Raw genomic sequence first — 27,960 nt, 5'->3', positions numbered from 1 at the left:
CATTTAACAGCCTTGAGGACCGAAGTAGACAAACCCGGTAGAAACAGTGCCCGCCCGTATGCGACGCTCCTTGAAGTACAGCGAACGCATCCGCAAAGAAGCGGGTATAATCTGATTGGTCAACAGTAGCCGGCCTTCTATTGGTTGCCAGTGTTGATACACAAGAAAAATCCGTGAGCAGAGGAGAGATCCGAGAGCAGAACTTGACCTGTGAGCAGGTGTGTGTTCTCAGCGCGTGCACTTAGATCTGAGCGCGCAGAGGGCACATTTGAATGCGAGCGACATTTTTGTTTGCAAGAAGGAGAAATGTGAACACAGGCATGTGATTTTTTACTTTAAGCAGACATTTTGAAAGAAAGCAGAAGAAATTTAAATGCAAGCACAAAATGTGAGCATGAGGAGAAAAAATCTGAGCACGCGAAGGAGCTGTGTCACTGAAAAGGAATGAAATCATGCTCTCAAACTGAAAATCTATGCTCTTGATTAATGACATGATTTAACTTCCATAAACACTAAGCTCTCTATCGTGGCACCCCATCCATGTCTCCGATCCTGTTGGAGAAGGTTCAGCAGCACTGCCAGTGACTCTCTACTCAGCCTGAAATCCTGCCTGTTGTCACCATTATTAAAAAACCTGTCCAGGACAGGAACAGCCAGGTTGAACCTGCAATGGAGGGGTCTGGTCTGGATTGGGAAAGGAGGGGAAGAACAGTAGAAGAAATATGGTTGATTAAACAAAAGCTACATAATTGTAGTTAATAAGATAATTCTAGTTCATTTTAGAGCTTTGATAGATGATGCTAAATCTGTTTATTGACCCAGTTATCAGTCTAACTAGGTATCTCAATCTGGTTTTGATGATTAATAAAATATTTTATAATAAAATTAAGGCCACGTTTCTTTAACTATTAATCAATTCTCAATTCTCAAGTACCTCAAAATTGTACCAAATTACTCCACTGCATTTTTACTAAATTACTCCACTGCATTTTAGAGGGAAACAGCCTAGTTCGACAGCCATGCAGAATACTTTTCAGACTAAACATACAATCTATTTCCAATGTGACGATTTGTTCGGTAAGAAGAAAGCCCCTTATCAAGTCATTTCAGTTGATAATTGAGTCCTTAAACTTTTATTTTCTTTCAAAAAGTGAAAAAAAAGAATGCCAATGTAGTTATTGTGTTGAGTTATTACTCTTGTAAAAAATATGTTGCCAGTACTGCTACAATCTTCTTGTTATTTCATTAATGTTTGATTTCTAGAAAATGTTTTATTTTAAAATAAATCACTGGACTGTAAGACTCAAAATGCTTTAAACAAGTAAATAATAGTCATACCTTCCCCAAGTACAATAAGATTCTGCTGATACATTGTTACATAAGTGGTGATTATTTTATAATATGCTGCATAACACTAAGTATAGTGGCCATTCTGTAACTGCTACTACTACAACTTGAAATATTTTGTAACATCATGGAGTCGTACAGGGGAAGTTCATTGAGCAGCTATATTTCTGAAGTGTGGGATGAAGATGTGGGATAGGAATGCATCTGAGAGTAGTACAATGTGGCTGATGTTGCAATGCAATCACCTGTCAGTGTTCAGTACCAAAGTAATTCATGGGAAGAAATAAAGAACAGTAGGTGGAACACCAAACGTGTTTAAATTCATCACCACAGCACCACTATCTAGTTATTGAAAACAAATTCAGTGTATGTTAGAAACTGCAAAATGGTAATTTTTCCATTTCAACATAAATAAAATACACAATGCAGGCCTGAAGTTTGAGTACCTTATTATTTCTGAAATAGAAAAAATTAAGAAATCAGCCCGCTCAAACATTCCAAAATCATACAGCTGTAGCATATTCACTTTAATTAAAAAGAGCAAATACAAAAGAAAATGCGGTTTATATTTTGACTATATTCTATTTCAGTGCGCCGTCATTCTCTTTTTTTCCCAGTCGCATACAGCAGTCAACTGTCAACCTGAAAATAAATCAAAACTACGTCAGTTCAGGGTTCAATATAAAAATATATATTTATAAAATAATAGCTTATTAAATTATTTCTTTCACCTGGTTAATGTGATTTCTGCTCCCGATCTTAACTGCATAGCTTATCCATATCAGGGCTGTAAGACGTCACATTGATCTTCACACAGGATTGCAAGCTGTCATCTGTGAGGTGGGAGCGATGTTTGCTTTTTATGTAGTTCATGCTGGAGAAAACCTGCTCGCATAAGTATGTGGATCCAAAGATCGACAGGACTCCAAATGCATACTTTTTCATGTTCATATAAGTGTCAGAAATGGCATTCCATGTTTCGAACACAAGTTTGTCTGTTTGGAGAGGTTTTCAATATCACTCCATTGGTGCTTCTGTGCAAGACTGGCCTTTTGACGAGCAACATCCTCAAGATCAGCTGTCAAGCTTCTGAACTTAGACACCCATATGTCTTAATCAGCCATGTCAGCCAATTCGATCTCAAGATTGGGTTGACTTACACCTGTAAATGCAGTCATATTCAACAGGGATGGATCGGTGGTCAGGGACGTGACAGGAAAGGATAACGTGTTTTTTTCCTCTCTGATATCGCAGATTCTTTTCCAAACGCAGTTTGCATTGCAATGATTGCACGCTGCAAATGCTTGTAGTTTATCTGATTATGTGCTTCTTTGAACTCTCTCAAAGAGGAAAAGTTAGACAGCGTACCTCTCTGTACATCTCTGGCAAAAACTGTCATCTTGCGCTCAAATGCCAAAACCTCCTCCAGCATCTGCAGGGCTGTGCCTCCTTTCCCCTGAAGACTTTTGTTCAGCGTGTTAAGGTGCACTGTCCACCATGAAGTGCAGCTTTTCCAGCCAATCTGGCTGTTCCAGCTCAGGAAAGATGAGCCCTTGGCTTTCCAGGAAAGTTTTTATGCGCTCCCGAAACACAGCAAACCATTTCAGCACCTCCCCTCTGGACAGCCACAACCTTTGTTGTGAAGCAAGAGTTTAGAATATGCGCTTTCAACTTCTTCTCATAATGAACGGAACTGTCTGTGGTTTAATCCTTTTGCCATTATTTTGTTCACTATCTGAATGACAAGATTAATCACTTCTGTGCATTCCGGAGGAAATGTTTGAGCGCACAAAGCCTCCTGATGCAGGATGCAATTAAACGTGAGCAGCTTTCTATCCATTGACATCTGAAGTAAAGTCACAAACCCCTTGTGTGCTCCTGTCATACTCGGTGCCCCATCAGTAACCACTAACACCAGGTGTTTGGTGTTTATTTCTTTGGTTTTTAAACAATCCAACACAGCCTCACACATGTCCTCCCCCCGTGTTTGGCCTTGAAGTGGTATCAATTCAATGATTTCTTCCTGTGGCCCAGCAGAATTCACATATCTGCATAAGAGCGCCATTTGCTCAATATCACTTACGTCTTTTGACTCATCACACGTGATTGAGTACGCTGGAGCCGAATTAATGTCCTTTATTTGTTGACAAGTGTGTTCTGCCATTTTTATGGTCCTGTCCTTGACAGTCTTTGCAGAGAGAGGCATATCTCTAATTTTCTGAAGAATTTCACTCGTTTTTGAAATCTGAGAATAGGTGTTGTGATTTCTTGATGAGCAATTCTTTTATATATTGTCCATCTGTGAATGGCCTCCTGTGCCTGGCTATCTACTGATCTGCCACAAAACTAGCAGAAGTACTTGAATTTGTAGATTTCACCCACCTCTTCAAAGCACTTTTGCTCTGATCAGCTTTCCAAAGCAGTTCCGAAACGGCTCTTTTTCTTTCATCTCCAGCTGGGTATATTTCAGCAAAGGCTTTTTTAGTCTGGAAATGTCTTTCAACATTAGATTTTTTGTTGTTTGCTAACTTCTCGCCACATATTAAGCATACAGGCAAACCAGCCTCATCAGCAGTGAAAGCAAATGAGTCTGTCCATGAAGCATTAAACGTTCTGTTTTCGTCAGAGACTTTTCTTTTTTTTGGCTTTATCCATGGTAGCCTACCGGGGCCGAAAATTCAAAACAAGTCAGTCGCCTGGTGGCAACAGATGTCACATGCAAGGTGTGAACGACAAAATATTGAAACACCTTTTAATTTAATGTTACAAGATCGCCTCAATCTCAAAAACAGTAACTATTACATTGAAAAAACTAAATATATAACATAACATTTATTTTATTTAAATACATAATTGATTCACATTTTTTTTTTCAAAGCTTCAGGGAGCCACGTCAAAGTGATGAAAGAGCCGCACACAGCTCCAGAGCTGACCCCTAGGTCTAAGTCTAAATATTATTAGGACCCTGACAAGCCTGTCAGCCAATATTGGGCCTGTTAGTGAGTGTGGCCCTAGTTTCTGTTTCTGTGTTCGGCCAACTGAGCACATTGAACGGGTGGCAGGGCCCGTTGGTGGGGGAAATTTAAGGGAAAAAAGGAAGAAAAGCTCCTAACCATCAACAGCTTGAGTTGTTGTGGTGGAGAAAAAAACGTGATTTCACATTGTTTGATCTGCCCTAATCGCATTCGTCCATTTACTTTTCCATATCTGGACAAACACTAGGAGCATCCTTGAAACTATGTTGGATGCTGGAGTCCTATTCTGACTCTCTTCCACCCTGGGACAGTCCCATTGGTATGGTCGAGAGATGCATTGGGCAGTGATGGGCTCAAAGTCTGCTGCTCTTATTCCAAAACACCTGCTTTCTTCCTCAATGCTGATGAAAGTATTTTTGCCATAGGCATTGGGTGTTTTCAGAAATAAAGACAAAAGAATGACTTAAAAATGGAGCAGAATTTGGAGGAGCTACCAGTTGCTTCGTATGCGGCTGATGCCATTTAAAAAATCTAGATATATCTATATCATGCATATTTGTTGTCTGATATGCACTGATATTTTTTCAGGATTATAATACAGAAAAAAGACACTAGGTCATGTATATTGATTTAATTCCCAGTAAAGTTGTTTGATAAAAGTGTTTAATAATCACCTTTAAGGGTTTATTGCAAAAATATGTGAATAGTCGTATCTCGAAAATCAAGTAATGGTCAGGCTCTAGTGAAAATATGCAACTATTTACTACCAATTACCCTGATAGGGGTAACTTCAGCCTTCAAAATCTGAAATAATAGGCAGCTGGACTTGTTTCAATTTCTTGAAGACATTTCCCCTCTCTTCCAAGAGGCTTCTTCAGTTCAGAATTACCATGACCTTGATGACTAAGAATATTCATTGATATGCACATAGGGAAATATACATTTAATACCATTCTTGTCACCTCGCAGTATGTGTTGTTGAGAAATATAGACAGCAGAAGATCTAACCAGGAAACAGTTTCTCTCACATGCCAGGAAATGCATCATCCTCTGACACACACACAGAGACACACACGCAGTGCCACGCCTCTACACACACACAGGCAGTGATATGACATCCTGCCCAGTTGGCCATATGTGTCACTGCTGACTGCTGTGTCTCCCTCCATACCAGGTAAAGAACAGACATCGCGTTCCTGATTATCTGCCTTTTTAAATAGCTTTTAACTGAGCCACAGTCCTCTGTGTTCAAGCGCCTGAGTCTTTTCATGTGCTGCTTTACACTGTTAGGGGGCACTTTACACTTGTTGTTACTTAGTGAGAACATTTCAATGTCGGTGCCTCAGATCTGAACATGTGAAAACTAGTTTGCATGCTTGTCAGCTGTGAGTATGTTGACATCTCAGCTAATGGAACATAGAGCAGAGTCTATTGATAACATTTGAACTAAAATGCAGACAAATTAATCTTTATTGGAAATGAGGGTGTGACAGACAGGACTTTTTAGTCTGGTTGTAATTAATAATTAATAATAACTAATAACATAATGTTTAGGCACAGTATAGTAATGAACATTTTGGGGATAAGTTGGGCCTAGAATGAAAATGAAGACACACTAGTTTTGCAAATAAGGCTCGAGAACAGCTGACAGCTGTAGTTTTTCTCAAACATTACTCAAACAGAAGGAAGTAGTGTGGGGAACATTGGAATAATACATATTTCAATTTATTAGTAACCTCTTTTAAATCACTGATACAAACCTACTTTTATGTGCTGTCACAACTCTAAAATAGATATTTGGTCTTTCTATCCTTTAATTCATTTCACTGTTCTTAATCTCTTTAGATTCTGTTTATATATCTATCTGTTTCTAGTTCCTCTTTTTGATACCTTCTTGTTGGTCTTTGTGGATTGTATTCCTTTATTTGCATTACTTTTTGTGATTTTGTGATTTAGTTGTATTCCTTTTACTTTTAATTCCTCATATTGACATTTTGGTTGCCTTCTTGTTTTAATTTCTCCCTAGACTAGGCTTCTTTGTTTGGCTTAACTCTTGTGTGTTAATTCTGTTATATCTTTCTCCCTGAGTTCCCTGCTTTTGCTTGTCTGTCAGTGCACTGTGCAAATTCTGTTTTTCAAGGTGTGATGTACATAAAGTTATTATTATAATTACTAAAATAATTATTATAATTAGAATTGACCTCTATGTACAAAGCACCTTTCATACATGTTGGTGCAATTCAAAGTGCTTTACAGATGACTGTTAAGCGTATAAATAATTAAGTGTAAAAATAATACTTATCAAGTAGATTAAGAGAAGTAGAATAATAAAATAAAACTTTACTGGCACTCAGTAAAGTGCATACACCTGTCAAGACCCAACAGTCCCTTGGCAGGATGTTGTTGGGTGCAAGCCTCACTGATTATTGTACAAAACCACAAATGTATAACTTAACTGGATCATATTTGATAGAGACAATAGCCTTTAGACTTTAGCTCCTCTTAGACAGTTACCACATTCTTGTTTAGTCATGCAGATAACATTAGCTGTCATATAGCTGAATAAAATTAGGTCCCAGGTTGCCACTAGCCAAACCTGGCAGGAAAACCACCTTGGTGCTGTCTTCAGTAAACTGTATTTGTGTAAGTCTTCAAATTGGCAGCTGTTGGTCTCAGTTGATCCCTCTTGTCACATAATTAGCCGTGTTCACTGAGCGCCTGGTGAAAATAAGAAAAGGATTTGATATTTGGTCCTTTTGTGAGTTTTTCCAGGCTTGACAATATCTGTGGCAGTTCATGGCAGTGGAGGAACCTGTGATCCAGTGCAACAGTGTCACCCATTGATGTTTGTGGTTTTTTTTTGTTTGGTTTTTTTAATGACAACAATGGAGCTCTTTGGCAATAAGGAAAAATAATATCACTGACATATCCTTTAGGTTATGTCCAAGTGACGCTTTGCCTTTTAAGAGTGTTTCTGTTCTTAAAGAAAGCTGAGTTCCCGTTCCTGTGTTACATCAACTTGGCTTCTGTGTCACTGTTGAAATAGATTATTGTTAACTGATTAGTATTGACTTCCCTGATCCCTGATTGCATTATGGTTAGTCTGTTCTTGTTTAGTCAACTGATTGAACAATCAGTGCGTTTACATGCACAGCTTAGTCAGATTACAGCCATAGTTCGACTATGCTGCTCAATCGGACAACTGCAATTATCCGAGTATACATGCCGGTGAGAAAATCAAATTACTGCCGAAAGCATGTCATACCCCGGTGGCTGTGCCCATTTCAACTAGTGTTAACGGGGCCACCTCCGGCTGACCTCTTTACGTCACCAGCTGTCTCGGCATTCAAGAAAGATGGCATATGAAGAGCGAGACGAAGCTACATCTTTGTACACTTCGTATATGGTGTACATGATAATTACACAAACTAGATGCACAATGGCGCTCTTTCTTGCGGTGATTTAGGAGGAAAGACGCCGCCGCCGCCGTCGTCCGTCTACTTCCGGCTCACAGCCCCGGGGAAAAATCTCGCGCCTGCGCAGAACGCAAAATACGATCCGATCCGCTGGAAACGTATACATGCAGGAGTTAATGCGACTTTCAATCGAATAATCTACGTGGTGTAATTCGACTATGAGAAATCCGATCAGGTCCGATTTTAGTCAGACTAAGGTGTATACATGCATCTTAAAAATCCGATCATAGTCAGACTAACGCAGTAATTCGGTTTTCTTGAGTGTCATGTAAACGCACTGACTGATGCAATAAAAAATATCATGTAAACTGATTTACGCTCATCAGAGATGTTTTATAAATTAAATTGAAATTATCCTATTCATGATTCATGAATGGGAAGTTCCTGTAGCAGGCAAAGGACAGTAGTATTATAATACAATACTATACCATGATACCTCTCCTTCACACACTTAGACCTGTGATACCTCTCCTTCACATACTTGGACCGTGATACCTCTCCTTCACACACTTGGACCTGCGATACCTCTCCTTCACACACTTAGACCTGTGATACCTCTCCTTCACATACTTGGACCGTGATACCTCTCCTTCACATACTTGGACCTGTGATACCTCTCCTTCACACACTTAGACCTGTGATACCTCTCCTTCACATACTTGGACCTGTGATACCTCTCCTTCACACACTTGGACCTGTGATACCTCTCCTTCACATACTTGGACCGTGATACCTCTCCTTCACACACTTGGGGTGTATCAGTCTGTCACTGAAGGAGCTACCCAGTGCTGTGATAGTGACCTGCAGGGGTTTGAATCCCTTCACCAGTAGCAATGAAAGCTTATCCATCATCTTGCTCTGGGTCAAGAGGGCATCCCAGGATGGAGCTGGCCTTATTAATAAGTTTATCAAGTCTCTTCCTACATGCTGCTGAAATGCTGTTGCTCCAGCAGACTACTCCATAGAAAATGGCTGATGCCACCACAGAGTCATAGAAAGAAGTCAGGAGTGCTCCCTGCACTCCAGAGGACCTGCGCTTCCTCAGCAGATGGAGTCTGCTCTGACCTTTCTTATATTTTGCTGCAGTATGATCAGTCCAGTCCAGTTTATTGTTCAGGTGAACTCCCAGGTATTTGCAAGATGTCACCATCTCAATGTCCTTTCCCTGTGTGCAGGGTTGTCTGTGACTGCAGAAATCCACCACTAGCTGTTTGGTCTTTCCAGCGCTGAGCTAGGGCTGGGCAATTATTTGAATTTCAATTTCGATTTCAATTTTGGCTTCGCTTGATCATGAAAACAAGATAATCATAATAAAACGATCATTCTGCCGCACGCCGTGTCTTGTGTGGTAAATGCAGCTCCACCTCCGCTCCGCCCCGCCCCCACCTGAAAGGTTTCGCTTTCAGCCACGCAGGAGGTATTACCAGTGTGTGTTTTGAAAAAAACGTGTAGAAGAAGACAATAGAAGATTGAAGAAATGCAGCCTTTGGTAAAGCGAATTCTGTGGTGTTGAAACACTTTGGTTTCGAGGAGTCTGACTCGGAACATCAGTCAGTTTTAGTTGCTTTTTACAAATGTTTTATTGAATCTGTCATCACCTTCAATATAACAGCCTGGTTTGGTTCATTGTCCAACATACATCGCAACCCGCTTAACAAAATCATAAACATGAGCAGTAAAATAATTGGACTGGCACAGGAATCACTTCACAGCATCTACAATAGACGGACTAAACAAAAAGGTTTTCAGATAGTTTCAGACACTGCTCACACACTACATTGCCACTATAGTCTCCTACCCTCAGGCCTGACATACAGATCCCTCACTTTTAAAACAAAGAGAGCCATGACAAGTTTTGTCCCAGCATCAATCAGATTACTGAACAGCTGACCCGGTCTGGCTTGTGTGTGGGGGTGTGTGTTTGTGTGTGTGTGAGCGTGTGGATGAGTGTCCTTCTCTTTTTAACATTTGTTTTGTACTTCTATTTTTTTTTTTGTTTTGTATTCACCTGTATGTATTTATTTGCTTATTTATCTTGTCTAAAATTTGCACTGCACTGACGCTTTTTACAAATGAAGTTCCTAACGGAAAAATAAAGTTCTTTGAATTGAATGAATTGAACAAACATATTGTGCAAGATATGTCACGCGACCGTGTCGGCATCTCAAGGGAACAAAACCAATTTATTTAACCATTTAAAGTCCACACACAGAGCAATACATGACCAAGTAGTGAAGGAACAAAAAAACTCAAAAATGAAAAGCTCCTCGACTCCTGCCACTGCCACACAGTCCTCAATTAAGGACACACTTTACAATGCCACCGCATATCCACCCAGCTCCCATAGGCATAAAGAAATAACGGATGCCGTCACATACGTGATTGCCAAAGACATGTGCCCTATCAACACGTTAGCGACCCGGGGTTCAATAAACTGAGTAACACATTGGACAAGTGGTATGTGTTACCATCACGTCACCATATCAGCAGAATTGCGCTGCCTGCCCTTTATGACGAATGCTGCGGAAAAGTTGCAAGAGAAGTGTCAACAGCATTATATTTTGCCACCACAACGGACCTATGGTCAAGCCGCACCGGGATAGTGTTTATTATTTATTAGGGCCTAAGCAGGGAACCTGCGAGGTCCCTATTGTTTTTCAAAGGATTATTTAGGGGGCCAAGCCCGAGGGGCCGAGGGAACGCGTATGCAAGCAGACCAATTCCTAGGACCAGCGGTGCTAGGAACCCTATTGTAATTGTAAAGATTTTCTTTCTCCCGCTAAAAGTGGTGCTGCAGGCTAAACCGTGCAAGGGAGGGCGGTGCAATTTGGAGGGTTGGTGCAGACACCTGCACGTACCTCAGACACAAAAAACTACATATATCTGCCTGCAGGGGGCGCTATAAGCTAGGCCAACTTCAAACTTGCGCATTCAAAAACCTTGTATCCCCAGATTCCCTGAATGGTGCTGAATCACTTTGCAATTGGCCACGCCCACTTCCGCCTAAAATTTTTTTTCGCAAAATCGCAAAAACTGGAAAACCTACTTTTTTCGAAACTCCTCCTTGGGATTTTGTCCGATCTGCGTGAAACTTGGCACGTACACTCTTCAGCTGGAACTTATCTAAAGTTATTAAAAGAATTTTGCCCGGTCAAAAAATGAGCAAATTATTGACGAACAAATTTCTGTAGCTAGCTATAAAAATGTAAACTGTTGGATATCTCGGTCAAACTAAATGCTATTAACACCAAATTTCAGATCCTTGGTTGCTATGACACTGGGAAGGGATGAGCCGATTTTTGGCCACTAGGGGGCGCTAAAAATATGGGAAGTTTATATCTCTTGAACGGCTACACCGAATTTTACGAAATTTGGTCGGTATGATGAAGGGCCAATCCTGATGCCATATCTTGAAGGTGGTCATGACTGGTCAATGTGGGCGTGGCTTATTACAACAAATCCAAATTGGCACACATTCAGCCTTTTGCACTTCCAGCGCACTTCCCATTACAGCAAATACCACGGCTCAGACGTTGGCCTGTGTCCTCACTTTTGCCCCGAGCCCGTCATCCTTTGGGGACAACTTCCATGGGCTCTGCGGTGCACGGGCTCAGAGTCGCGCAGGGGGGCTTGGCCCCCGTTTATAACTACTTGCAATTCTAGTTTATCTTTTTTTTGTTTGTCCCAAATGATCGCATTTTTCACTGCCTGAACATACTCCAAAACTCACCAACCTTCGTCACACCTGACGTCAGTCAGTCACACCTGACGAAAAATGTCATAATCTATTGTTGTTCTGAATTTCCACCACTAGGTGGCGCTGTTATTAAGGAAAGTGCATTTTGGCTTATAACTCCCATATGCTTTGTTGCATATTCAAAAGCCTTATATCCACGCGTTCAGTGAATTTGGATGAATCTCGTGGTATACGCCCATTTCCACCTCCGTTTTTTTGCAAATTCGCCAAATTACGCAAACCTACTTTTTCAAACTCCTCCAAGGCAATTTTAACCGATTTGCACGACACTTGTCACACAGCATCTGTGGACCCTCCTGACAAAAAGTTATTAAAAGAATTTTGATGGGCCAAATAATACTCAAGTTATTAAATTACAAATTCCTGCAGATTTGGTTCAAAACAGGAAGTGTTGCATATCTCCACATTGGTGTGGTCGAATGACATGTAACTCAAATTACTATTTCCCCATGAGCCCTTGAGGCCCTGTGCAAAAATTTTGGTGATGGCCATAAGGTGGTGCTCTTTAAATTTAAGTATTTTATATCTCCACAAGGATTCATCGGATTAACATGAAACCTAGTACAATATTTCTCAGTGCCCTCCTGAGAACAGCTGACGAAGGGTTTACCAATCCGCCACTAGGTGGCGCTCTGGTGGCCATCTAATTTAATGTTTGGCACTGTGCCCACACCTTATGGAAATGAAATTCATAGAGGTGCTATAGAATAGCCCCTGTGACTCACACACCAAACATGTCCAGCAGGTGGTGCTATTTTCAATGCAAGCATAACTCCTACATAATATGTCACACATTGTTAAACCTCATATGTTTTCCCTTAATTCAGCCATTTCCCTGAATCGCGACAAATGAAATCCAGCAAGGTTTCGAACTCCTCCTAGGCAATTTGAGCGATTTGCACCAAACTTTGCATGAAGCATCTGTGGACCCTCCTGACAAAAACTTATCAAAAGAATTTTGATAGACCAAAAGATGCCCAAAATATAAAACAACAAATTCCTGCACATTGTGTTCAAAACAGACAGTCTTTCGTATTTTCACCAAATACATTCTGATTACCACTTTTGCCAACTGTGTTGCATGGCCCGATGAGGGTTTGTGCAAAATTTGGTGCAAGGCGGCCAATAGGTGGCTCTCTGGTGGCAGTCTAATTAGTGTCAATGGAATTAAATGGAGAAATCTTCAAACCCTCTTCAAAACTCACCGACTTTCAACCTCTCCTTGTCCCTCATACTTTGAGCTAAAGACACCATTCCAGCTTTTAAAGAGTCAGAAGACTATTGGCATGTATTGAATTTTTAAAAATCTTTAACGGTTTTCAAATCATCACAGTTTTAGTTTTAAGGATTTTCAGGCCATCTCTGATTTTATAATGGGTGTGTATTGCGTGAGCTAGAGGGCATGACATCATCGCCAGAGTGGAGAGCAGCTGGAAGAACTGGAGAAAAAAATTCTCTTCAGCTTGATTTGGATCCCACATCTTTTACACTATATAGACACATAGACACTATATACATAGACATGTAGGACATCTTGTTGGCTTTCAGCTGATGGTCTTATTTCAGATGTAGGACTTACACTTTTGGCTGTAGAAGTCCTAGAGCAACAAGCACTCTAGCAAGTCCCCCATAAGCCACAATGTTAACTTTGAGCTTAATATTCTTTTCTTCAGCAATGTTTCCTATGACTCAATATATAAATATTTTGCCAATAACCTTTTTTTTCAGAAGTCACAGGAGTTTGGGAGGCATTTTTCCCATTCATTCTTATGGAGACATTTTCAACTTTAGCTCTGCTACTGCTCCAGCATATGTGCAGCCAGAGAAACTGTTCACCTTTTTAGCTATTTCAGCCGACTTACTTTTCACCTTTTCAGCTTTTTAAATATTCATCTTTCTTCATCTTCAGCTGTCATCTTGCAGCAGGTGACATCTCACATCCCATTAGTTAATCAGTTCTTCTCTGACCTTGCTGGATTCTCTGGATTTTTTTCAAGATCTCCCGAGAGAACCAGTGTGCTTCTTGGAATGATAGCACACAGACTCCCAAGAGCAAGTACAGTAAGATGGAACATCCATATCCATGTCGTGAACACTGTGTTTGAGCACAAAGGTGACATAGGAGTTTGAGCCTACCACAGTGCGGAAAGCTAGATGGTTGGTGAGGCTACTAGACGATGATACTTTCAGCTTCTTCCTGAAACTATTTCATTGCATTATGCCTCGTGTGGACATTTTCTTCAGCCAGCTCCAGAAGCGGACCATCGACTCAGTCTTTGTCCGGGGAATCATGCAGCAGTTCACACAGTTTTTCTGACTTCAGCGTACATTATGTTATACCAGCAGTAGCAGGCAACCGACGGCAGCATGCCCCGACACGCGCTGCCTGCGAGGGCCCGTTCATTGCTGCTTGCAGCTTTAATTTTTACATACTATTTAATTCATTTTATTGATATATTTTTCTCTTATTTATTTGCATTTTTCTTGTTTTTCAGGTCAAACTTGTCATGTTAAAAGAAATACCAGAGTTCAAAGTTCAATAAGTGCTTGTTCTCAAATTAATGAATAATCATCTTTAATAATCGTGATTAAAATATCAATCAAAATAATTGTGATTATGATTTTTGCCATAATCGAGCAACCCTACGCTGAGCTGGAGGTTGTTCAGCTGGCTCCATTAATCCACAGGACAAGAAAAATCCTCCTGTCAAATAGATGGTTTATTAGAGGCATACCTAACAACATTGGCTTATACCCACAAGGGTATATAAGCAATAAACCCTGGGTTTCCAGTGTTTATGGTACATGGAAACTTGTGCCACACACCTAACATGCTCTGGAGTAGGTTATGTTTGAGATAACCGAGCATCACATTCATTGCCTTCTGACCAATCAATTCTCTGGAAAATGGAATAATAATTTATTTGTTTGCAATTCTGGTAGCTTGATTTAACGAAATACACAAATGTAATTACAGTAGATACTCATGCTCTAATGATGGGTGATATTATAAGCCTTTTAATTACACATTCACACATCACACACATCACTTTTTAAAATGTCCTCTCTAAAAGTGGCAGCTATAACTGTTTTAGTCTGGATTACGTGTTGAATTTGCAGATTTTGCTCTTGTTTTTTATTGGTTCTGCTCCCAGTAGACTTGTTTATGTTGTGATTGGTGAGATACTGGAAAGTATCAGATCCTGAGTTGAACTTGGTTATTATGCTTTTCATTAAAATGGCAATTTACAAAAACATAAATACATAGGACACTTATCATAATAAAAAAATATATTTTGTGGATGGCCAATTTTAGCATCTTTAGGAGAACATTACAATTGCACATTTACTGTATGTATCAAAATATGACTGAATATCGAGTAAGGGGAGTGTGTGCGGACTGCCGAGGGTACTGGTAAGAAAATAGAATAAACTGGAGAGACACAAACTGATGTCAAGTGGCATGGCTAAAGGGGGGATCACGAGGGACATTTATTTGTTTAAAGTTTCACTTGGATTTACTCCCGGTTGTTAATTGCAAGTAAATGTGTTTTTGTTTTTTATCAGTCTATGCAAATAAACAATTACTTCAGACTGTAGGACGGGAATGCTCATGGCTAAGCAGCATAGCAGCCTCTCCTTTGTTGTTTGATGGCAACTGGCAATCTGCTTTGAGATGCATTACCACCATCTTCTGGACGAGCGGGCCTTTAAGGTTCAAAACATTACATCACACAAACAGGCTATGAAATGACACTACACTGCTGCACACCAGTGTCAATAAACCACAACTCCTTATTCTGTCTGAATGAGGCCTTACTGGCCACTTGGAACTGCAGTGTGGTGGCTACAGAACTACTGACAGCTTAGCCACTGCTGGGTAAATGATTCTGACGGGGAGAAGGAGGAGGATAGGGAGTGGGGGAGAGGAGGGGAGGCGTAGTCCTTACTCTCTCAGGGATTAGTGGAAGCTTCTTGGTCCATTTGCATGTGAATGGATCCTAGAGCTCCTTTTAGCCACCAACATCCCCCTCCCTCTCTCTCTTTTTGTTTCTCACCATTTTGCCACTGCTCGCACTCCTCCTGACATCAGGGAGAAAAGGAGAGAGGTAGAGTGGCGGAGAGAGAGGTAAAGACATACTGCGAGAGAGTGCACTGCCATCATTGCTGCGGCGGACTAACCATGCAGAAAGATTACTGTAGAAAGCAGACAGTTCTTCCGTGTTTCAGAGAGTGCCTCAGTGCCAACTAGGAAGCCACACAACAGGCTTTGTGAATAAGAGAAGGTAGGAATTTTTTGGTTTTTCTGAGCCCCTATGGTCATCGGTGGGATATGCTCAATCTCCTGGCCTAACAATGAAAGCTGACAGGACTGGTCCACTTTGGCGGTCAGGATGGGGGTCTGTGTGTGTGTGTGTGTATGTGTGTGTGTGTGTGTGTGTGTGTGTGTGTGTATGTGTGTGTGTGTGTGCGTGTGTGTGTGTGTGAGAGAGTGCTGGGGGTAAGAGAAGAGAGTCTCTGTAGCTTGAAAAGAACCAGCCATGGCTGGCTCATTGCAAACTGTTGAATCCTTAAAGTCAGTGCTGTTGCTTGAAACTGAAGTGCACAGTTGCTTTCAAGATAGGGAATGTGCTTTAACTTCTGAGATACCAAACACATATTCAATGAAGTGCTTAACAGTTATCCAAATTCCATTGCAACTAAGCATTATTTCCACAATCGATTCATTTGCAATTTTTTTCTCTTGATAAATCAAATAATTATGTGGTATACAAAAAAAGTGATCATCACCTATGGACCTAAGCGATGTCATCATATGTGTTGTGTCCGAACAACACCTCAAAACCCAAAGATAAGCAAAGGAGGAGGAAAAAGCAGGATATCCTCACTCTTTACACAATCGTCAACCAACCATCAACTATTCAGCCTTTTGGTCACACCAAAATCTGTTTCAATAATTGATCGAAATAGTTACAAATTAATTTTCAGATGCTAGTATCTATGACACCAGTTAATTTGTGTATATATATCTATATATATATCTATATATGTATATATATCTATATATATATATATCTATATATATCTATATCTATGTATATATATCTATATCTATATATATATATATATATATATATATATATATATATATATATCTATATATCTATATATCTATATATATATATATATATATATATATATATATATATATATATATATACATATAGATATAGATATAGATATATAGATATAGAGATATAGATATATAGATATATATATAAATTCTGGTTAATTAAAACTTTTATTCTAATATCACTGGTTCCATCGCACAGCCTTTATAATACTATTTTCACCAAAATAATGTTGAAGGTAACACTGTGACATCACTACAACAAAGATTAATTTAATTGTAATTTTACAACACAGGGCTTTACAAATCGTACAGTGATACCTCATTTACGCTACACAAGGAAATTGAGTGTTTTGGGTGAGTTGATGAGTCTTATAGCTAGAGAAGTGAAGCTCCTCTTAGTAGGGGGAATTATCGACGAAAAAAGGCTGAATCGTTACACGGTGAATAGAAGCACCAAAATTGGTATAGATACTCTTTAGGAAGTATCTCATAATTTCAGAAGGGATGCCCAAATGTTTCTGTCCATTAAAGGGAAAATCCAAGATGGTCCCCAAAAAAGACCCAAGAGTAATATAATATTAATTGGCTTCGAAATTATGCTTTATTCTCCCATTTCTTTTTTGCATGTGACATATATAGACCACTATCAAATAATATGTGCAATATATACCAGGAAAATAATGTTAGATGGCTTTTAAACAGCTTTAAAGAGAAAGAAATGGTTAAAAACAGTCAGAATGAAAAGTCATCAAATGGATCCTCATCTGGGTGGAAAAAATATTTGTATAATACAAACTTAAATGGTTTTAAAAACTTTTACAACAACTCATCTATAACTTTGAAAGAGTATTTTATTGATAAAATGTTTATGTGAGCAGAAATGTTATGCCAATGTTAGCATTAGCATTAGTAAATGTAGACTCAGTAAGATATGCTAATAATAATAAGTTAAGGTATTGTTGCTCCCAACACAAACCTCCCCCTCCTGCAATGTCAATACCATTTGAATAAGACAAGAAAGTGTATGCCACCAAAGGTAGACATGTTCTCTCATCTGGTCATTCCACTTCAATGCCAGAGTGTGACCATGAGGAGGCTGACACAAGAGTATGCATCCATATAATAGATGCTTTACTAAAAAGGTGTGCAGAGAATTGTAGTAAGAACAGTGGATACAGACATTGTTGTGATTCTTCTTGGGGTTTTTCAACTGCTTCTTGACAGCTGCTCATACATCGATATGTGGGTTGCTTTTGGTATGGGGCAAAACTTTAAAGAAATACACAACAATAGTATTTTCAACACTCTCAGGAAGGAAACATGTTTGGCTCTCCCAGGTTTCTACACATTCACAGGTTGTGATACAACTTCTCAGTTTCAAGACAAAGGCAAAAGTCAGCATGGGCTTCATGGAAATCATTTTCCAGAGGTAACAGATGCCTTAATTGCCATGACTGCGATGTCCTTTTCAACAGCTTAACCAGAAATCAAACATTTTTGCAGTGCTTGAGCGGTACACTTGTTTTTTACGACAAAACAACTGACCTTGAAAAAGTCAATGATCTCAGGAAGGACTTGTTTTCACATGGAAACTATCCCTCCCACACAGGCTGCACTGCTACAGCATTCTAACCAAGCAGTGTACCAAGCCAACATTTGGTCCAAATGTCTGCAGACTATTCAGTTGGTGCCTTACCCAGCAAAATACGGATGGACCAAAATAGATGATTCTTGGACACCTGTATAGACACTTTTACCAGAGGCAGCCAAGTATGTGGAGAACTTCATAAATGCGGCTGCAAAATTGAGCCTCTCTGCTTTCGAAAGTGCCGATGCAAGAATGCAGGGTTGCCTTGCACAGCACTGTGCCAATGTACTGGAGGATGTGAATAGATGAACTGTAGAGCTTAGATCGGGCCCAAAATATCAAGCCCGACACGAGCCGGGTTGGGCTCTAGAGGAGTGACGTCACGTCCGTGAGAAGTCACGTTTTCAGCACGAGGACAACTCATGTGTAACACCACGCAGCGACACAAGCAACTTGGAGGGAGGAGAGAGATGCGCGTTTTCTAGCTGGAAATACAGTCATTATTTTGAGTTATTAAAAACAACGCGCACACACACACACACACACAAATGCTTGATCAAGGGCCCGGCCCGACCTGGCCCGAGGATAGTGACGGGAAATATCGGCGCGCGCTGGGTCGGGTCAGGGTCAGGGTCGGGCTCGGGCTCGGGCAGAGAATCTAAACTCTCATGTACTGTATAGGCCTTTCTTCAAAAGCTCAATCCCTGTGTGCAGATTTTGTGACTCACTTTCCAGGGTGCCATAGGATCACCCAAAGAATATATACACCACATTTCGTGCTTTTATGAGGTTATTTTGGTGGGTTTTGAATTAGCTGCCAATTGTATCGACAGTCATATTGATATTTCTTCCGAAACTCACTTTCTCTTCACAATTTTTGGGATTCATTTTCCAGGATGGTTGAGGGTCACTCAAAGACTATATACCAAATGTCATGTTTTTATGAGGTTGTTTGGTTTTCGAATCAGCTGCCAATTACATGGGCAGCCATTTTTTAATTCTTCAAAAACTCACTTCCTGTTTGAAAAAGATTTTTTTGGGCACCCCTTCTATACCAAATTTCACGCTTCTGTCCACTGTGTAACATTTTTCCATATAATCCCCCCTACTATCTGTAGTCTGGTGGTACGACAGCAGATACTTCTGCATCTTTTGTCAGATGGCAGTAGAGTGACCAGAATGTGTCTGGGTTGGTATTGTCTTTTAGTAATCTTTGGGCTCTGTACAGATACAGTATATCCCTTAACAGATCGCACTGATGATTTGAAAGAATTTGGTATTGGAATCTAGTCTTCTTGTGTTTCCATAAGAAGTAAAGCTTTTCAGTGTTTATTTTCTTACTAGGATGACGATGATTGAAGATGTCTTTCTCTCCGTTCCTCTGACATCAACAATCAGCTCCTTGGTTTTGCCAATTTTGAGCAGTAGATTGATCTCTGTGCACTACTCTGCAAGGTTGTTGATATCCTCCTGATCCGAACTCTCATCTTTGAGATGGTAATATGGTCAATGATGGTGGTCATTGGCATACTTCACAATAGAGTTCTCTTGATGTCGGGGAGTTCAGTAATGGGTGTACAGTGTGAACAGGAGGGGGCTGAGCACATAGACCTGGGGGGGCTCAGGAGTTGAGTACTAACATAAAGGAGGTAAGTCTAATCTAAGCTGTCTGGGGTCAGGTTTGTCAGAAAAGAGGAGCAGTCAGATTAGAGAATCAGACAGGTTCCAATAAATCTTTCTGGTTAGCATAATGTAATTGTAAGAGAAAATGGGAGGGGAAAAGTAAAATTGTTACCCAAAATGTTATAAACATCCATCACAGTTTGCTGACTGACATCCTGTTTCAAATAAGAGCTACTGTACTTAATGAAGTTAGCACACAGTTTCCCTGTGTAATGACAGATTATTGTTTTAGTTGTAATCAGAAGTTGTGTTGTCCATTGTTGTATTATGATGTATTATTTTGCCCTCTTCATTTTACGGAGCTGTGTAGAGGAGAACTGTACACTTTTAAAGACAGTTTGTGTTGTGCAATACTTGAATTGGAAAACTGTGGTTTCCTTCAACACATGTACAAGAGGAAGTCTGCTTTAAGCGTAAATGGTGCATTTATGAAATGTAACGACATCTGTTTAGGAATAATACTGGACTGTTATGATCTTGTGCAACAAAGGTTCAGCTTGGTGATTCTACTGTGACTGAATAAAGCAGGGGACCCTAGAGGGCCATTCACACATAGGTTAGTCCATACAAATGGCTTAGCTTGACTCAATTTCATAAACACCCAGAGCACCATTTGCAAAAACAGGGCTACCTGCTCTAAAGTGTGTCTTTAACTGATGACATGCTTTTCTTCAGTAGTGGTTTAATGGCTGTAAATACTCTTTAAGTATTTGCAAAAATCACTACTAACAAATCAAAATCTTGCTAACTCTAAGATAAACACTTTATATTGTTGTTGGGTTTTCAACCAGCTGGAAGTAAGCCTGATGAAGAAGAAGCAGCACTAATTTGTATTAAAAAGTTTCAAACACTCATATCTGCAAAGGTATCTGCACTTCAGAAATAAATGTCAAATGTAGTTGATTGCATCATGTGTAGTATCGCGGCTACATCAGAAAACAGCTGTCCACTTGTAGCAGTGTTCACCATGACGGTATTGTGGACATGTGGATCCATGTTTTATATTTTATCAGGTTCACTGCTACATTAATGTGCAAGCTTATTTTTTAGCTCTTGTTCCTGAGTTTGTGTGTTTTTGCTGGATGAAGATGATGTCTTGGCAGTTTCGTGCGGCGTCACTATGACAATCAGCTAAGATTACACTGAGGGACATTATTACAGTGTGGGCTTACACCTAAGCCGCCACTGGAAAAATCTGAATGACTGTATCTCATGGACAGGATCCTGATTAGAGTCTCATTCAGACAGAAACATGATGTAACGTAATGGGGAGCATCACAGATGCTTATCACCTGCTTTGATACTTCATGCCTAATGTTTTGTCAGTCAGTCAATCAGTAATACCATGTATGATGCCTTTGAATATAGAAAGTTATATAGATGGTTAAAGTCAGAGGAATTTTTAATGGGGATAACACATGAGACAATAACACATTTGTCAATGACCATTTTCTCCGTGAGGAGCAGAGGACATTGATGAGATGGCACCAACATCATGGAACACTGAGACCAAAATTTTGTTTGATAGATAAACTTAACCAAAATCTGTCTTTATTTTTGTTGACAAAAAACAGCAGTCGAAATATTATAAACTGTTTAACTGCAGCATTTTTGTTTCCTCTGTCCTGCATGCCATCAGGACAACACCAATAACAGGCAAACAGTCAGTCCCATCTCAAATTACTCTGCAGTAGTCATTTGACTGATAAGCTTTAGCTCCGATCAGCGGTGACAAAAGCAGCCGGCTGGACACGCTAATTTTGGCCATCAGACGCGGTTCTATTGAGGTGTGTTGAAATTAAGGATGCTTGCTTGTTAATACTTTTCCGTTCGTCTCTGTTCAAACAGGGCTTGAACATCAATCAATCTGCACCAAGTTCCATCGAGAAGTAAAAGATATTAGAAAATTGAACACTGTTAAAATAACAGTCACCACCAAGTTAATACATGAGGCTTGCCAGCTTCTCAACAGGTTCTGCACAGATAACTCCTTTCATCATCAACTCCAGTAAAAACAATGTATCTAATCCAGATTCTTTTAACTGAGACTTTTTAAAACAAGGTTTATGCCGTCAAGTGGTGAAAGTAATTTGTTCTTCTGGAATTTAATTGTATTATTCTTCCGTACGTTTTTCTGCACGCTTCTTCTCCTAAGAACTTTGTGCTATGGAAACCATTCAACTACAAACTTTGTGCTATGGAAACCATTCAACTATCAAAATGTTCAGCTTTTTGAGGACATGATGGCTATTACTTTCGCTTTTCTATCTATTATACTTTTGGAAATATTCAGCTTTTTCTGCAAAATTTTGCCGATTCATGGGGATTTTTTCAAATTTCATTCTGCTACAACTTCAGCATACATTCAGCTATAGAAACCGTTCAACTATCAAAATGTTCAGCTTTTTAAGCTCTTTCAGCCTTGTACTTTTCAGCTTTTCAACCTTTCAACTTTTTCAGAAATTTAGCTTTTTCCCAAAAAAATTAACATTGAATCAAATGGGAAAATCTTCAAATCCTCTTCAAAACTCATCAACTTTCAACCTCTTCTTGTCCCTCATGCTTTGAGCTAGAGACACCATTCCAACTTTAAATAAGTCACAAGACCTTGAACTACTGGAAATGTATTCAGTTTTAAAAAATCTTGTACGGTTTTGAAATAATCACAGTTTTAGTTTTAAGGGGTTTTAGCCCGTCTTCTCATTTTATAATTACTATTGCGTCAGCTAGAGTGCGTGACATCATCGCTAGAGTGGGGAGCAGCTTCAAAAACTGTCTCTGAAGGGAGGTTTTACTTTCCCAAGGCTCTAAGTAAGAAGTTGTGGAAGAAGTGTGGCCCAGGACACATGTGTGTACACACTGCTAAAAGTATGTGCTCACATGCTTCCCAGACTGAGTGATTGGATCTCATCCTCATGCTGGGCAAATTTGAGTGTGTCCATAGGTTAGACTAGAGCTACATGCCAAGTAATTAATTTAGTATTGTACCATCATAAAGTTGGGGGAGTCAGAAGAGCCACATTAACAGATAGTTGAAGAAAATAATGGTCAAATGTATTTTGCAGAAGTTGAGATATCCTGTTTTTTAATACCTGGTGTGATTCAAGCTCCAAAATCACATTTTCCAGAATGCAACCAATGCCCATCTTTTTGTTCGCCCCTCCTTGCCTTGCAAAAAAATAAAATGAAATAAGGTATGTTATATATACACAAATACATTTCCATCTGTCCTTTTATTCATGTGATTTTAACGAGGAAACACATCTTGCTTGAGTAGAGCTGAGTTCAGTATAGTGTAAATGTATTTGCGCTTAAAATACTTTGACCTGTGTGTCTCTCACTCTGCCCTCCTCTATACTGACTGATGAGGATTGGTTCTGTTCCAACACTTGTACAGTTGGATATTTATAGCTGATTAAATTATGTGGACTAGCTCTAACCAATAGCCTTTGTGTGTGTGTGTGTGTGTGTGTGTGTGTGTGTGCGTGTGTGTGTGTGCATGTGTGTGAATAAGGCCTAGTTAAATGGTATGGCTTATTGAGTCATGCAGAAACACATGTACATAAATGCTTCAGTCATGCCAATTTCAGGCAACTTTGTCAGTGTATCTGTTAGCCCATACCAACACATGGACCTACATACACACACACAGCTTCAAGTTCTCAGGGGGATTTTCACTGCCATTCAATCCTCTTACAGCACAGACCAGGCTCACACATAAAAGGGAAGGTATAGACTTCAATACATACAGTATGTGCCAGCTAAATCCTGAAACGTGTGTGTTCAGGTGTGTGAACATGCCCATGTTAGCCTCAGAGAACCAGTAATAGTTCCTTTTCATTTGTGGATCAGAGCTTGTATACAACTAATTATTCCAACACATGACTTTCATAGTGCTGATGTTTTGCAATATGATTTTTGATCTACTTTGATGCATCACATTGTATGGAATCCTCGATTTTCTGTGTTACTGTACACAGCTACTTTTTCATTGTGCCATTTTCCTTTTTATTTAGAGAGAAATAATAACAATACAATGATTTACAATATAAAAGCTGCATGTTATACTTGTGTCTGTCAGACCTGTCTTAGGACATAAACATTTCAAAAACAACACATAAAAACCTTCAGCAGGCCTGGAATCTAATAAAGTGCCATCTTCACATAGCAGTTTTCAAACAAGCACAAGGCACTTTTTGGATGTGGCGATCACAAACATGACTCTACTGCACACACCAAGTTGCCAGCACCTCCTTAGATCTTGGCTGTTTTGGCTGGACATTAGGGTCAAGGGAGTACAGCTAACACCCAAAACATACCTCACAAAGCAACCAGAAATGATTGGAGACAAAGCACTGCAGAATTCTGAAGTGAAAACTTGTTGATTGGTTTCAGTTATTTTCTCCAAAGGGTGTGCAACCAAATATTAAGTTGAGGGTGCCAATGATTTAGTCCGACCCAATTTTTGAGTTTTATGTAAAATGATGTCAAATTTGGCTTTTTTCGTATGCTTTTTTGTGTTGTCCCAATGCACTTAAAGGACGTTTGTAAATGCAACACTTTTCTGGGAGAAATGGTGCAATGGTGCAAAGTTCCAGGGGTGCCAATACTTTTGTGCATGACTGTATATATATATATATATATATATATATATATATATATATATATATATATATATATATATATATATATATACATATATATATATATATATATACATATATATACATATACTCCCAGTCAAAAGTTTGGACACACCTTGTCATTTAATGGTTTTACTTTATTTAAATGACTATTTACATTGTAGATTCTCACTGAAGGCATCAAAACTATGAAAGAACACATGGAATTATGTAGTAAACAAAAAAGTGTTAAATAAATCTAAATATATTTCATATTTTAGATTCCTCAAAGTAGCCACCCTTTGTTGACAGCACTGCAAGCCCTTGGCTTTCTCTCAATGAGCCTCATGATGTAGTCACCTGAAATGGTTTTCACTTCACAGGTGTACCTTGTCAGGGGTCATTTGTGGAATTTATTGTCTTCTTAATGGGGTTGGGACCAGAAGTTGGTACACAGCTTGACAGTCCTGTTTGACAACTGTTAGAATTCACATTATGGCAAGAGCCAATCAGCTAAGTAAAGAAAATTACAGTCCATCATTACTTTAAGAACTGAAGGTCAGTCGGTCTGGAAAATTGCAAAAACATTGAATGTGTCCCCAAGTGCAGTCGCAAAAACCATCCAGTGCTACTACAAAACTGTCTCACATGTGGACCGCCCCAGTAAAGAAGACCAAGAGTCACCTCTGCTGCTGAGGATAAGTTCATCAGAGTCACCAGCCTCAGAAATCGCAAATTAACAGCACCTCAGATTAGAGCCCAGATGAATGCCACATAGAGTTCTAGTAGAAGACACAGCTCTACATCAACTGTTCAGAGGAGACTGTGCGAATAAGGCCTTTATGGTCAAATAGCTGCTAAAAAACACTACTAAGGAAAAGCAACAAGCAGAAGAGATTTGTTTGGGCCAAGAAACACAAGGGATGGACATTAGACCAGTAGAAATCTGTGCTTTGGTCTGATGAGTCCAAATTTGAGATCTTTGATTCAACCTGCCGTGTCTTTGTGCGTTGCAGAAAATGTGAAAAGATGGTCTCTACATGCATGGTTCCCACCGTGAAGCATGGAGGAGGAGGTGTGATGGTTTGGGGCTGCTTTGCTGATAACATTTTTGGGGATTTATTCAAAATTGAAGGCACACGGAACCAGCATGGCTACCACAGCATCCTGCAGTGACATGCCATCCCATCCAGTTTGCATTTAGCTGGACCATCATTTATTTTTCAACAGGACAAAGAACCCAAACACACCTCCAGGCTGTGTAAGGGCTATTTGACCAAGAAGGAGAGTGATGGAGTGCTGCGCCAGATGACCTGGCCTCCACAGTCACCTGACCTAAACCCAATCGAGATTGCCTGATTATTGTGTACGCATCTCTTAACTGTATATTGGCCTATGTGTTCAGGGCTGGACATCCTTCCTGGACCAGACAGGAATGAGGAAGTTGTTCCTTTATGATTTGGTGGCCTGCTCCTGCCGGTATTAAATAATGTAAGCTGAAGTCAAAGGAACTCTCTGCAATCTACATAAAAATGACATTCGGTATGCATTTGTATCATGACCAGACACGAAAAAAAAAACATTGGGTACCAAACTGTCATTCTAAAGGCAGGAACACACTAGCCCAACCGTTGGACGTCTGAAGCGTTTGGAGAGGCTCGGACGAGGTCGGGAACACATATGTTTGGTGTGTTCAGCTGCGTCGGAAGCTTTCGGAGCCGCGCGGACGTTGTCGGATCCGACTGAGCATGCGAAGTCTGAGGAGGAGGGCCGTCGGACGTCTGAGCCATTGGATTCTCTGATTGGTTGTGTGCCAGCTGAATGGCCGTTCTGATTGGCGTTGTGCTGGCGAATCAGCGCGGTGTATGGGAGGGGCGGAATACTGTGTGCGCTTTGTTTTTCTATGTACTCCGTTCCGTCATTCCCCGTTTTCATGTTTTGCAGTACTGGCACGAGACTAGTTGTTATGTCCGTTCAGGACGAATTAATTCTTGTTCGTCTGGTAATGCCTCACTGCATGTTTAGTATGCAGCTGTTTTTATCGGAAATAGTTAAGTTTCGTTTTGATCGAAAGTAAAGAGAGTTGCGTGAACAAGGCTCTCGTTTACAACTCACAACACAAGCGCCACCCGCTTATTGCATCTCGCGCAAGCGCAGAGCGTACACGCTACTGTGGAGTAGGCAGTACGTCGAAGCGGTGTGTTCAATGCCGCTTTTCTGCCGAACGGGTCAGACAAGAGGCAACGGAGTGGTCGGAGAGTGGTCGGATAAGGCAGTTGGACGTCTGGGCGGTGTGTGGGGGCCTTAACAGGAAGTCGGACCATTTTGAGTTCAAAGTTCCCATTTCACCCCAATTTTGATCCATTTCCATGCCTCGTACTTTAGCAAACTTCTCCTACAGATTGAACACCATAGATTCCAATTCACTCAGTATCATCCTCAAACCTTGAACATGAAAAGTTATCAAAAGCTTTCACCTACATCAAACGTGGTGGGTGTCATGGTGTGGTCCATTTTCATGCTTCCCCATAAAGCATCAAGTCCTTATAACTTCACCATACAATTTCCCATGTACACCAAATTCATCACACATGTATACGATGTCGCCCTGAATACCTCCATGCATCAATACTGTGTCATATCCATAGCGCTACCTACTGGAAACAGGAATTCAGACAAACATCCTATTTACATGATATTTATAGGTATTTTCCTCCATATCATACACTACATGATAACATGCAACTAAAAGGTGAGCAGACCCTCCAACAGCGTCACCGCCAATCAATAATCAAAACACAATTGACCACAAATTCGTTTGAGGGATTTTTTACCTGTAGTCCATTTTGTTTTTATGTATTCCAGGGGGCGCTATAGAGTCCCCTGGTTACAGGTTTCGTCAGCCATCGTTAGGATGGCACTGGCAATAATTGTATTGTAGTTTCGTGTTACTCCGACCTACCGATGTGGAGATATAAAATACTTGAATTTAAAGAGTGCCACGTAGTGGTAATCACCCAAATTTTGCACAGAGCCTCAGAGGCTCATGGAGAAGTAGTAAGTTGAGTTTGATGTCATTCGGAATACCAATGTGGAGATATGCAACACTTCCTGTTTGGTACAAAATCTGCAGTTGTTGTTTTTTTAGTTAATTGAGTAGTGTTTGAAATAACTTTTTGTCAGGAGGGTCTACAGATGCTGTGTGCAAAGTTTCGTGCAAATCGGTGAAAACACCTGGGGGGAGTTCGAAAAAGTAGGTTTGTGATATTTCGAGAATTTGCAAATAAAAAAACGGGAGGCGGAAATTGATGTGGCCTTTATCACGAGACTCAACACAATTCAGGGAAATGCGTGGATATAATGTTTTTGAATGTGCGA

The 27,960-nt window shown here is 40.1% G+C and overlaps 1 protein-coding gene across 4 annotated transcripts in view; it reads left to right on the top strand.

Annotated features, from left to right (window-relative positions):
• The window catches only part of septin12 (septin 12), a 102,154-nt gene that overhangs the window by 47,433 nt on the left and 26,761 nt on the right, over nucleotides 1–27,960 (top strand). Inside the window, exon 1 of one of the 4 annotated variants that reach the window (XM_030409391.1) lies at nucleotides 5,411–5,496. The exons of 1 other annotated variant lie outside the window; for it this stretch is intronic. The gene's annotated coding sequence lies outside the window, so the exon portion shown is untranslated. Of the gene's footprint in view, nucleotides 1–5,410; nucleotides 5,497–15,591; nucleotides 15,842–27,960 lie in introns of those variants that run through there. 2 more of the 4 variants (XM_030409392.1, XM_030409390.1) reach the window with 2 other exon arrangements.

The sequence above is a fragment of the Sparus aurata genome, chromosome 24 (genome assembly GCF_900880675.1).
Source record: "Sparus aurata chromosome 24, fSpaAur1.1, whole genome shotgun sequence".
Lineage (NCBI taxonomy): Eukaryota > Metazoa > Chordata > Actinopteri > Spariformes > Sparidae > Sparus > Sparus aurata.
Note: the sequence above shows the minus strand (reverse complement) of the source record. Positions and strands in the feature narration are given on the sequence as shown.